This window comes from Diabrotica virgifera, chromosome 10 (assembly GCF_917563875.1).
Source record: "Diabrotica virgifera virgifera chromosome 10, PGI_DIABVI_V3a".
In the NCBI taxonomy this organism is placed as follows: domain Eukaryota; kingdom Metazoa; phylum Arthropoda; class Insecta; order Coleoptera; family Chrysomelidae; genus Diabrotica; species Diabrotica virgifera.
Window position 1 is genome coordinate 105,523,102 of NC_065452.1, and position 12,228 is coordinate 105,535,329.

The 12,228-nt window shown below is 36.8% G+C and overlaps 2 long non-coding RNA genes across 2 annotated transcripts; one reads left to right on the forward strand and one right to left on the reverse strand.

The window, feature by feature from the left end:
• Positions 1–472: 472 nt before the first annotated feature.
• On the reverse strand, positions 473–1,929 carry LOC126893362 (uncharacterized). The gene is made up of 2 exons (XR_007701149.1): positions 748–1,929; positions 473–688 (listed from the first exon to the last, which is right to left on the reverse strand). It is a non-coding gene; the product is annotated as an uncharacterized LOC126893362 (long non-coding RNA).
• A 1,833-nt stretch (positions 1,930–3,762) lies between these two features.
• LOC126878516 (uncharacterized) lies at positions 3,763–4,114 on the forward strand. Its single transcript, XR_007695688.1, has 2 exons — positions 3,763–3,984; positions 4,044–4,114. It is a non-coding gene; the product is annotated as an uncharacterized LOC126878516 (long non-coding RNA).
• Positions 4,115–12,228: the final 8,114 nt, after the last annotated feature.

Genomic DNA, 12,228 nt, shown 5'->3' on the forward strand with positions numbered 1-12,228 from the left:
ATTACAAAACCATCTATTTTAAGGAAGGAAACACTGAAGAGAATCCAAAAATTGAAAAATTTACAGGGTGTTCTATTTAAAAAAACATAAGTTTGTGTCACCCTGCCAATACGCACGCCCCTGTATATTTAAAAATATTTTTAAATTATGGTCCTATTAGTGCCTCAACTTTTACCTAAATAACTTTTTTTCGTATCTCTTACGACAAACGAGTAATTGGACTTTGTCATACTAATGCCCCACCCTGTATATATATATATATATTGTAACGAAAGAAAACTCTTGATCGGCGCCCGTAATAGTAAACAACAAGAGAATGACGTAATCTAATCTTCGCGGCGAGAATCCCGAGAATTCTGGAAGGTAAATCACGTGGGCGTGCTGGCAGACAAACGGATCGACTGGTATAGAGATGGGAGATATCGAGATGGGCGCGGATATTTCTGGAATGTTCCATTATAACTTTATCGCATATATAAATACGGCATATTTGTAAATAGAGTTTAGTCTTAAGCTAAAGTTTGTAAAGTAAACTTGTATAAATAAATAATAATAGTTGAAAGACTGATAAGTTTGTACACACTTGAATGAATAAGGGAAAATGAAAATGTAGTATGTCAAAGTGTGTAAATAATTTTATTTCCTTAGCTGAGCGCTTTCGACATAAACGTCATCATCGGAGCTAATGCTAAAATAAAAAAAGAGATCTTGTAAGAACAAGAAGTACAAAACTCTTTTTTTACTTACGTCAAATACTAAAAAAGTACCGCTACATAGAGGTGTAAAAAAGTGCATCTTAGGAATGTACATTTGATTTTTAAATTTTGAATGCTAGCTTAGTCCTCCGTACAACAGCAAACAGCAAAAAAAACAGAAAGAAACGGCCACATACACGTTGCACAAAAAAAACATATAAACTTTTTCATGGTCCGGGTGTCGATATCACCCGTCCATCCTTGGCCTAGTAACAACAGCTGACTGACAAGGTCGGATATTCAAATCTGCTTTTATCTGTTCTGCGTTGACGTTGACAGCTGACGTTGAAACATGAATATTTTAAACATATTGAAAGGAAAATTGAAAATTTTTACAATGAAATTGATAAGGAAATGTACCTTAGATGTTTGTACTAATCAACTATTAAATTAATTGATGACATGCTTGATTTTGAGACTAATTGGCCCAACTTACATACACTGTGTTAAGTTCAAAAATTAAATTAAAAAACAAAAAAAATTATTAAACAGAAAGTAATGAGAAAGATCAATTTTGATTGTGAATTCTCAAATTCAATATTCAGAAGATGTTAGCTTGTTGAAGTTAAAGATTGAGATAATATTATATTGTTGTTATTTATCATCTTTTTGTCATTTATGTAAGTCATTGCAATGACCTTGACTTGGTGTATGGATATTTTATTAAGTTGAAAACCTAATGTTTATGTAGAAATATTAAATGATTTTATTAAATGCTATGATGTTAAAATGGGTATATTCAGTGTCTATTGTTGTAAGACGTTGATGACAAAATAGAAGGATATAGTGTTCGGTGGAATTCAATTTTTAACAAAATAGTTTCGAACACTTTTGTTGTTAGGTGTTTTATTTCTAAGGCTCTCATTACTTGTTGGTAGAATCTGTATTAATAATGTATATATAAATCTGACCAATAGTCAAATGTTTTCCTTTTTTTTATATAAAGTTATAAAATTAAATTTTGAATAAAAATACAATAGTTTTTATATACATAAAAGATTGCAAGAGGTCACTACTCAACTGTCTCCCACAGATACTTGAAGAGAGGTTTATAATTACAATTTAAATTGATCTGAGTATTAACACAAAAATCAGGATTAGACTTCATCTCTCTAGAAATCTCCAGGTCCTCCAACAAATTCATTAATCTATAGTTTTTAGATGGGATGTTATGCAAAATTTGGTTGTCTTTAGTAGGAGAGAAGGAATGATTGGTAGATTTAACATGATAGCCAAAGTTTGATTTTTCTGGAGTTCTGACATGCTCCTTGATTCTCTGAGAAAGGGTTCTCATTGTCCTTCCTACATAGGTGGTACTACACTCACCACATGATAGCTTGTATATGCCACTCTTATTTAATTTATCTAATTTGTCTTTGGTTTTACTAAACAGTGATTTGATTGAATTTTTAGTTTTAAATGAAATTTTGAGGTTCTCAACTTTATTTGATATTACACTTGACAGTTTATCTGAAATTGGTCCCAAATAGGAAATAGATCTGTAAATGCAGTTTTTGGAAGTGTGTTCTTCTGTGTTAAAGGCTTGATTTAATTTTATTTTGAGCAATTTCTTTCTTATAATGTTGTCTATTATCACTCTATTGTTGTCTATTATTACTCTCCTTTGATAATAGACAACATTATAAGAAAGAAATTGCTCAAAATAAAATTAAATCAAGCCTTTAACACAGAAGAACACACTTCCAAAAACTGCATTTACAGATCTATTTCCTATTTGGGACCAATTTCAGATAAACTGTCAAGTGTAATATCAAATAAAGTTGAGAACCTCAAAATTTCATTTAAAACTAAAAATTCAATCAAATCACTGTTTAGTAAAACCAAAGACAAATTAGATAAATTAAATAAGAGTGGCATATACAAGCTATCATGTGGTGAGTGTAGTACCACCTATGTAGGAAGGACAATGAGAACCCTTTCTCAGAGAATCAAGGAGCATGTCAGAACTCCAGAAAAATCAAACTTTGGCTATCATGTTAAATCTACCAATCATTCCTTCTCTCCTACTAAAGACAGCCAAATTTTGCATAACATCCCATCTAAAAACTATAGATTAATGAATTTGTTGGAGGACCTGGAGATTTCTAGAGAGATGAAGTCTAATCCTGATTTTTGTGTTAATACTCAGATCAATTTAAATTGTAATTATAAACCTCTCTTCAAGTATCTGTGGGAGACAGTTGAGTAGTGACCTCTTGCAATCTTTTATGTATATAAAAACTATTGTATTTTTATTCAAAATTTAATTTTATAACTTTATATAAAAAAAAGGAAAACATTTGACTATTGGTCAGATTTATATATACATTATTAATACAGATTCTACCAACAAGTAATGAGAGCCTTAGAAATAAAACACCTAACAACAAAAGTGTTCGAAACTATTTTGTTAAAAATTGAATTCCACCGAACACTATATCCTTCTATTTTGTCATCAACGTCTTACAACAATAGACACTGAATATACCCATTTTAACATCATAGCATTTAATAAAATCATTTAATATTTCTACATAAACATTAGGTTTTCAACTTAATAAAATATCCATACACCAAGTCAAGGTCATTGCAATGACTTACATAAATGACAAAAAGATGATAAATAACAACAATATAATATTATCTCAATCTTTAACTTCAACAAGCTAACATCTTCTGAATATTGAATTTGAGAATTCACAATCAAAATTGATCTTTCTCATTACTTTCTGTTTAATAATTTTTTTTGTTTTTTAATTTAATTTTTGAACTTAACACAGTGTATGTAAGTTGGGCCAATTAGTCTCAAAATCAAGCATGTCATCAATTAATTTAATAGTTGATTAGTACAAACATCTAAGGTACATTTCCTTATCAATTTCATTGTAAAAATTTTCAATTTTCCTTTCAATATGTTTAAAATATTCATGTTTCAACGTCAGCTGTCAACGTCAACGCAGAACAGATAAAAGCAGATTTGAATATCCGACCTTGTCAGTCAGCTGTTGTTACTAGGCCAAGGATGGACGGGTGATATCGACACCCGGACCATGAAAAAAGTTTATATGTTTTTTTTGTGCAACGTGTATGTGGCCGTTTCTTTCTGTTTTTTTGCTGTTTGCTGTTGTACGGAGGACTAAGCTAGCATTCAAAATTTAAAAATCAAATGTACATTCCTAAGATGCACTTTTTTACACCTCTATGTAGCGGTACTTTTTTAGTATTTGACGTAAGTAAAAAAAGAGTTTTGTACTTCTTGTTCTTACAAGATCTCTTTTTTTATTTTAGCATTAGCTCCGATGATGACGTTTATGTCGAAAGCGCTCAGCTAAGGAAATAAAATTATTTACACACTTTGACATACTACATTTTCATTTTCCCTTAAATAAATAATAAAGTCGTAAATAAATACCCGAACGCTCGTTTTTGTTACAGTTGGTGTCGGTGTTCGGTAAACTTAGTGCGATATAAATAAGTGAATTACAGAGAGACTTTAAAAGACTTTTGAACTTTATTCGTCGGGAATAACCGGAGTGAGTTAATTGTTCGGTATTCGGAAAGACTTTAAAAGACTTTTGGACTTTATTCGTCGGGAATAAAAGTGCGTTGATTGTTCTGTATTCGGAAAGACTTTTAAAAGACATTTCGGAAAGTACGTGTGTGCCGACCAAAGATGTTGCTACAAGAACTTACGGTAAAACAGCTCCGTGAACAGCTAGAGGAACGGGATCTGGACAGCAGTGGGCTCAAGATAGTCCTACAAGCACGACTCGAGGAAGTCTTAACGAAGAACGGAGATGATCCAGAGACGTTCCACTTCCAGTCAGCAGAACAAGCAATCTTATCGAAATTAAAAACTGTTTCTGAAACGATCAATGATACTTCTAAGATAAATAATGAGAAATTCGAAACCATTTCTCAAAAGATCGATGAAACTTCTAGAAAGAACAACGAAAAACTTGAAGAAGTTAGTAGACAGAACAACGAGAAACTTGAGGAAGTTAGTAGACAGAACAACGAGAAACTTGAGGAAGTTAGTAGACAGAACAACGAGAAATTCGAAAGTGTTTCTCAAAAGATCGATGAAACTTCTAGAAAATTCGAAAGTGTTTCTCAAGTAATTAAAGACGTTTGTAGACAGAACGACGAAAAATTTGAAGAAGTTTCTAGAACATTCGATAGGATACAGAAAAGCGTAGACGACAGTAAAGAAATGTTAGAAGAGAAGATCAAACAACTAGAGACTATGGTGACCAATACGAAAGTCCTACCTTCAGTTAATGCAGTAGTTTTGGCCGTAGAAGAGAAGATCAAAGAATTAGAGAGCATGATAACCGATACAAAAGTGCAACCGTCAGTTCATGCAGTAGCTTTAGATCCTGTAGTGAAAGATGAACTACCGAGAGAAGAAATGTCGCATAATATGAGATTCAAATTACCACCATTTGATGGAAAGTCCTCTTGGTCCATATACCTTAAACAATTTGAAGCTATTGCGACCGCCAATCATTGGACCGAACAAGAAAAGGCTGTTTCCTTGACTGCTGCTTTACGAGGTGATGCTGCAGATATATTAAGGTCAATTCCTAAGGGTCAAGAAAAATGTTACCAGACCTTGTTCACTCGTCTAGAAAAACGCTATGGAGATGCTCATCTACAACAAGTATACAAAGCACAACTGCGAAGTAGAAGTCAACGATCAAGTGAGAATCTGCAAGAATTTGAAGCAGATGTTGCTCGTGTGGTGCGGTTGGCTTATCCGGAGGCGCCAGACAGTATTTTAGAAGAAATTGCCGTAGATACCTTCATCAATGGGTTGAAAGAGAGTGAACTACAGAAAGCCTTACGACTAGCAAGACCGAAAGTTTTAGATGAAGCACTTGCTATTGCATTGGAGCACGAAACGGCTAGTCAAACTTCACGAAGCCATAGAGTAAGAACCATTGAAGAAAGTGACGAACACCACGATGAACCTCTGGAGGAAATGATACGGAGAGTAGTTCGTACCGAGATGCCAAAGAGACGCGACCCTAGATGTTGGAATTGCGGCGACGTAGGCCACATTCGTCGTAATTGCAAGAAGATCGTACAGCCGTCGGAAAACTAGAGCGGGTCGACACCAAGGGGCAACTGCCGACCTCGAGAACTAAAGCCCCCATAGTAACTGTCAACCTTACGTCCTCCAGTGCAATCCACAACTTATACATCGAAGGTCGTATCAATAATAGATGTAGATCGTTTTTGGTGGATACAGGTGCAACGAGAACTATCGCACGCCCAGACGTAGTACGAGGCCACCATAAGTTATCACCTGCAACAGTAAAGCTTAGAACAGCGACTGGTGAGCTAATTAACACATATGGCGAGGCTAATATGTCAATATCCATTGGCCAGACCACAGTTGAACATCAAGTATTAATTGCCGAGATCTCCGACGAGTTTATATTGGGGATGGACGTACTAAAAAAAGTGGGGGCAATATTGGATGTTCAAAATGGAGTTCTCAGGATCAATGGTAAAGAGTTGCCCTTTCACGACGACAAAGAAGATGCCATCCGCTTACTAACTACATGTGACGTAACCATACCCGGTAATAGTGAGAAAGTTCTGATGACCATGCTTGATGGACACTGCCGAGAGGGAAGTTTAAGGATGGTCGAAGATGTGGATAATGTCGAGTTCCTAACGGCGAAAACTTTGGTAAAAGTTCGAGATGTCATTCCTGTAAGAGTTATGAATGTAAGGGAAACTGCTATTAAGTTAAGTAGAGGAGCTTTGATCAAACAGTGTGTTCCCGTGGCTTCCATTTGCTCTATGAATACCAATGAGAAATCATCAAAGTCAAAGTATCCAAAAGACCTTGTCGAGATAATTATTGAAAGATGCCAAGATCTTGACCATGAACGAACGGAAAAAGTGAGGTCTATGCTGATAGAGTACCAAGATGTTTTTGCTATTGATAAGAAGGATAAGAGCAAAACAAGCATAGTAACGCATAAAATAAATACCGGAGACGCTCAGCAATCAGACAACGGCCTAGACGGCTTCCATTTGCGAAAAGAGATGAAGCCGAAGAGATTATCAATGATATGGACAAACAAGGGGTAATTGAACCATCGAACAGTCCATGGACATCACCAGTAGTTCTGGTAAAGAAGAAAGATGGTTCGACGCGTTTTTGTATCGACTACCGCCAGCTCAATGCGGTAACAAAAAAAGATAGTTATCCTTTGCCCCGAATAGACGATACATTGGATACTCTCTCTGGTTCTCGATGGTTTTCCACACTCGATTTAAAAAGTGGATATTAGCAAGTAGACATGGAGCCAGTCGATCGGGAGAAAACCGCATTTTCGATAGGATCAGGGCTTTGGCAGTTTACGGCTATGCCGTTTGGTTTATGTAATGCCCCTGCCACATTTGAAAGATTAATGGAGGCAGTTTTAAGAGGTCTAACATGGAAAACATGCCTGGTTTACTTGGATGATGTAATTGTGGTTGGAAAGTCATTTGATGAACACGCCAAGAATTTAATAGAAGTCTTTCAACGATTGAGGGCAGCGAACTTGAAGTTAAGTCCAAAGAAATGTCACATGTTTCGACGAGAAGTTAAGTACTTGGGACATATTGTATCGAGTAACGGTGTAACAGCTGATCCTGAAAAGATTGAAGCAATTAAAGATTGGCCAGTACCAAAAGATAAACATGAAATTAGAAGTTTCCTTGGCCTATGTACATATTACCGACGATTTGTCAAAGGATTTGCCAATATCTCCAAGCCCCTAACAAAGTTGACGGAGGAGGGCAAAGAATATATATGGAGTGAAGAGTGCCAAAAAGCTTTCGAACAACTACAAATAGCTCTGATCAGTGCACCGATATTAAGCTACCCGGTACAGGCAGGAAAATTTGTTTTGGATACCGATGCTAGCAACAGTGCCATAGGAGCTGTTCTCTCCCAAATCCAGGATGGACAGGAAAAAGTCATCGCTTATTTCAGCAAAGTCCTGTCGAAACCAGAAAGAAACTATTGCGTTACCAGAAGAGAACTGCTGGGTGTAGTGAAGGCTTGCGAACATTTCCATAAATACTTGTATGGCAGAAAGTTCCTTCTTCGAACAGATCACGCTGCTCTAAAATGGCTCATACAATTCCGTAATCCAGAGGGCCAGATGGCAAGATGGTTAGAACGATTACAAGAATATGACTACGAGATAGAACATAGGGCCGGAAGAGTTCATTCAAATGCTGATGCCCTTTCGAGACGACCATGCAGTGCAAATTGTAATCACTGTGCCAAATTAGAGGAACGATTTTGCCCCGTGAGACGAACCACCGTAGTTAATGAACAATGGCAGCCCCAACAGTTACAACACGCCCAAGAAGATGATCCATGTATAAAAAGAGTATTGGATTGGATGCGTCGAGGTGAGAGACCTAGTTGGCAAAACATTAGTGCATGTAGTCCGGAAGTCAAGGCCTACTGGAGCCAATGGAATTGCCTGATACTAAAAGATGATCTTTTGTACAGAACCTTTGAGAACGATGATGTTACAGAATCTAAGCTTCAGTTGATTGTACCTAAAAGTAAAGTGTCAGAAGTATTGCATCAGTTGCATGACGGTACATCAGGTGGACACTTTGGTATTACGAAGACTCTGCAAAAGGTTCGAGAACGGTTCTATTGGGTGAACTGTAAAGATGATGTAAGAAGATGGTGCCAGAAATGTGAACTGTGTGCATCCGGTAATGGTCCAGTTGGTAAAAAGAGAGCACCCATGAGACAGTATAATGTTGGCAGTCCTATGGAAAGAGTAGCAATCGACATTGCAGGTCCATTTCCAGAAACTGATGCTGGAAATAAATACATCCTGGTAGCCATGGATTATTTTACGAAATGGACCGAGGCCTATGCATTACCAAATCAAGAAGCTGCTACCGTTGCAGAAGTACTTGTTAAAGAATTCTTCAGCCGATTTGGTGTTCCCTTGGAGATCCACTCCGACCAAGGGCGAAACTTTGAGTCGGCTCTTTTCCAAAACGTTTGTAAATTGATTGGTGTCAATAAGACCAGAACAACACCCCTGCATCCTCAATCAGATGGGATGGTCGAGAGGATGAACCGAACGATGGGTAAACACTTGTCCAAAGTTGTATCTGAAAATCAGCGAGATTGGGACCAACACATTCATTTATTCCTCATGGTCTACCGCTCGGCCGTAAATGAAACTACAGGTCAAACACCAACCTGCCTGATGTTGGGTCGTGAAGTTCGTTTGCCCTGCGACCTAGAGTTGGCTGCAGACCTTCCGAGGAACATGTTGCAGGCGAAGAATACGTCGACCGCCTGAAGTTACGAATGAACAACATTCATGAATTTGCCCGACAACACATCCAGATAGCCAGTGACAGAATGAAAGATTAATATGATTCTCGATGCAAGAATGAAAGCTTCGAAGTAGGTGATCTTGTCTGGCTTTATAATCCACAACGTCGTCGCGGCTTGTGTCCTAAACTGCAAAGACAATGGGAAGGACCGTATGAAGTTAAGAAGAAAATAAATGACGTAATATACAGAATTAAGAAGTTGCCAAACGGTAAACCAAAAGTTATTCACATAAATCGTCTTGCACCATATGCTGGCTCAAATGAAACAGAAGAAGCCCGAGTCCTCCAACAGGAGATGAAAGACGCCGCACAGCCAAGTTTTAATCAATTTATGTCAAATTACGCAGCGAGAAAGAGTGCTAGATTCGGCGTGACCACAGAAGTTCAGCAAGATCTGTTTGGTGTTCCAGAAAACGTCTCTCTAGCCCACTGTGTTGCCCAAGACCTCGAGATGACTAAAGGAATCTCGTCCGTATTCAATAGAAAGTTCGGCCGCCTGGACGAGTTAAGAAATCAACAACCTAAAATTGGAAGAGTACTGCGATTGGAAGATGGTCCTCGATCCTTGCTGTATATGGTGACCAGGAAGTCTTATACGGACACGCCAAGCTACGAGAACATATGGCGTGCTCTAACTAATTTGAAGAAAATCGTGTGTAATTATGACATCAAAGATTTGGCTTTACCAAAAATAGGCCATGCAGTAGAAAATCTGGATAGGAAGATTGTGAGAAGCATGCTTGAAGTGGTCTTCAGAGAAACTGGCGTACAAATCACTGTGTGTTGCATGAACCCGAAGATGTCGTACCCTTCAAAGACAGTAGACTGTTATTTCTTCTTGAAGGGTGTATGCAGAGCTGGAGAGTCGTGTAGATTCCGCCATCCTGGGCCTTCATGTAGAGTTGCTGATCGGGACGCTCAGATTTTAAGAGGGGAGTAGTGTAACGAAAGAAAACTCTTGATCGGCGCCCGTAATAGTAAACAACAAGAGAATGACGTAATCTAATCTTCGCGGCGAGAATCCCGAGAATTCTGGAAGGTAAATCACGTGGGCGTGCTGGCAGACAGACGGATCGACTGGTATAGAGATGGGAGATATCGAGATGGGCGCGGATATTTCTGGAATGTTCCATTATAACTTTATCGCATATATAAATACGGCATATTTGTAAATAGAATTTAGTCTTAAGCTAAAGTTTGTAAAGTAAACTTGTATAAATAAATAATAAAGTCATAAATAAATACCCGAACGCTCGTTTTTGTTACAATATTAATTTCTTCAAACTAATCGATTTTATTTTTTCTAATGTTTACTTTTCTTTCGGTGGAACTTTTTACTCACAAATCTTTGGCACTCCCATGGGCTCTCTTATCAGCCCCATTCTAGCCACCATAGTTTTAGATCATCTATTTAATATAGTAATTCCACGACTACCGTTCAAGTTACCGTTCATATACAAATATGTGGATGATGTGATAAGTGCGATCCCCGAGGACTCTATTCAAGCTACACTGGACCTCTTCAATGGATTTCACAAACACCTACAATTTACCGTTGAGGAGGAGAAAGAACAAAGTGTGCCCTTTTTAGACACTAATGTGATAAGAACCACAGAGAACAAGATAATTTTGGATTGGTATCAGAAACCAACTGACTCTGGAAGATATATAAATTATTTTTCTCAGCACTCGAAAAGCCAAAAACACAACACTGTTGTGGCAATGAAAAACAGAATTTTACACATCAGCAATGACCTGTTCACACAAAAGAATTTAAAAACAACATATTCTTGAACAACGGCTATCCAAGTAAAATTCTTAAGCAACTGATATATAACTCAGACTTATACGACGGGCAACGTGACAACAGACCATCAGATCCCGTGATTTACAAAAAGTTGCCCTTCATAAATGGCTTAACCAACAATATAATCAAGCTGCTGAACGGAATTCCTAAAATCAAAATAGCGAAATACAATAGCATATCCAACTATAGCTTATTCTCGAAGCTTAAAGACCAGACACCGCTTCTAAATCAGAGGCATATCATCTATCAACTTTCTTGTCTCGAATGTGATGGGCAGTATATAGGACAAACATCGCAATGGTTGAAACAAAGAATAACGCAGCACAAAAGCGATTGTAAAACACACAAAAATACTTGTGTAGCAGCACACCATTCCATAACAACAGGACACCTAGGGCCCCCGTAACCGGGCGTGCAACGCGTGCGGCGCACGCGAGCGTAACCGCAAAGGGGCGCCAAACCGAAGATTTGGTAAATAAGAAATATTTATTTTAAATGAGATAATCATTTTTTATATACAATTTTAATTATTTCATGAACAGCTAGAGAAGTCTCAAAAATCAAATATTGTGTTATTACTGAAAAAATAATTATTCCCGTCCTGAAATGTTGAACTTAAATATTGTGTCAAAAATATTTTGTTGTTCCTTCCTAATTTTTTTCTTTGAAGTAGATTGAATTACGCTTGGCATACCATCCAATCGATTTATGTTGTAAATTAAAGCGACACTCATAACAGTCAAATAAACATCAAATCACACCCCTTGACGAGTATAAATATAAATTAACACCCATAAAACGCAACTTGGCAGTTTTACTACAACAAAAACACAACTTGCTGGATCAAGCAGTTTTACTCATATAAAGTGAATATTTTACTCGAATTTACGATAATTACCCTTAAGTAAACAAATACTCTATGAATTATGATTATGTATTTGACTTGAGTATCTTTTCCCTTCTGTCTATGCGTTTATTAGGCCCAAACATTATTTACTGTTTCTGGTGAACGGGTGGTTTCCTGCAGTGAAAGGTTTAAAATTTTATTTTATATTGGTGTTAATAATTACCTACCACTACGACTATTATTGCAATATATGTTGGGTTTGTTCTGCCCTGATTTTAAACTTTTGTTTTCGTGTAAAAAATATTTTAAAATCTTTTTTATTTGTTGTTATTTTAAGTGGTGTGGAAATTAAATTAATTTTGAAAATGGTAAGTATCATAATCATTGCATAGCTTAATAATAATGATTCATTTTAAATAGTCGATTATAAT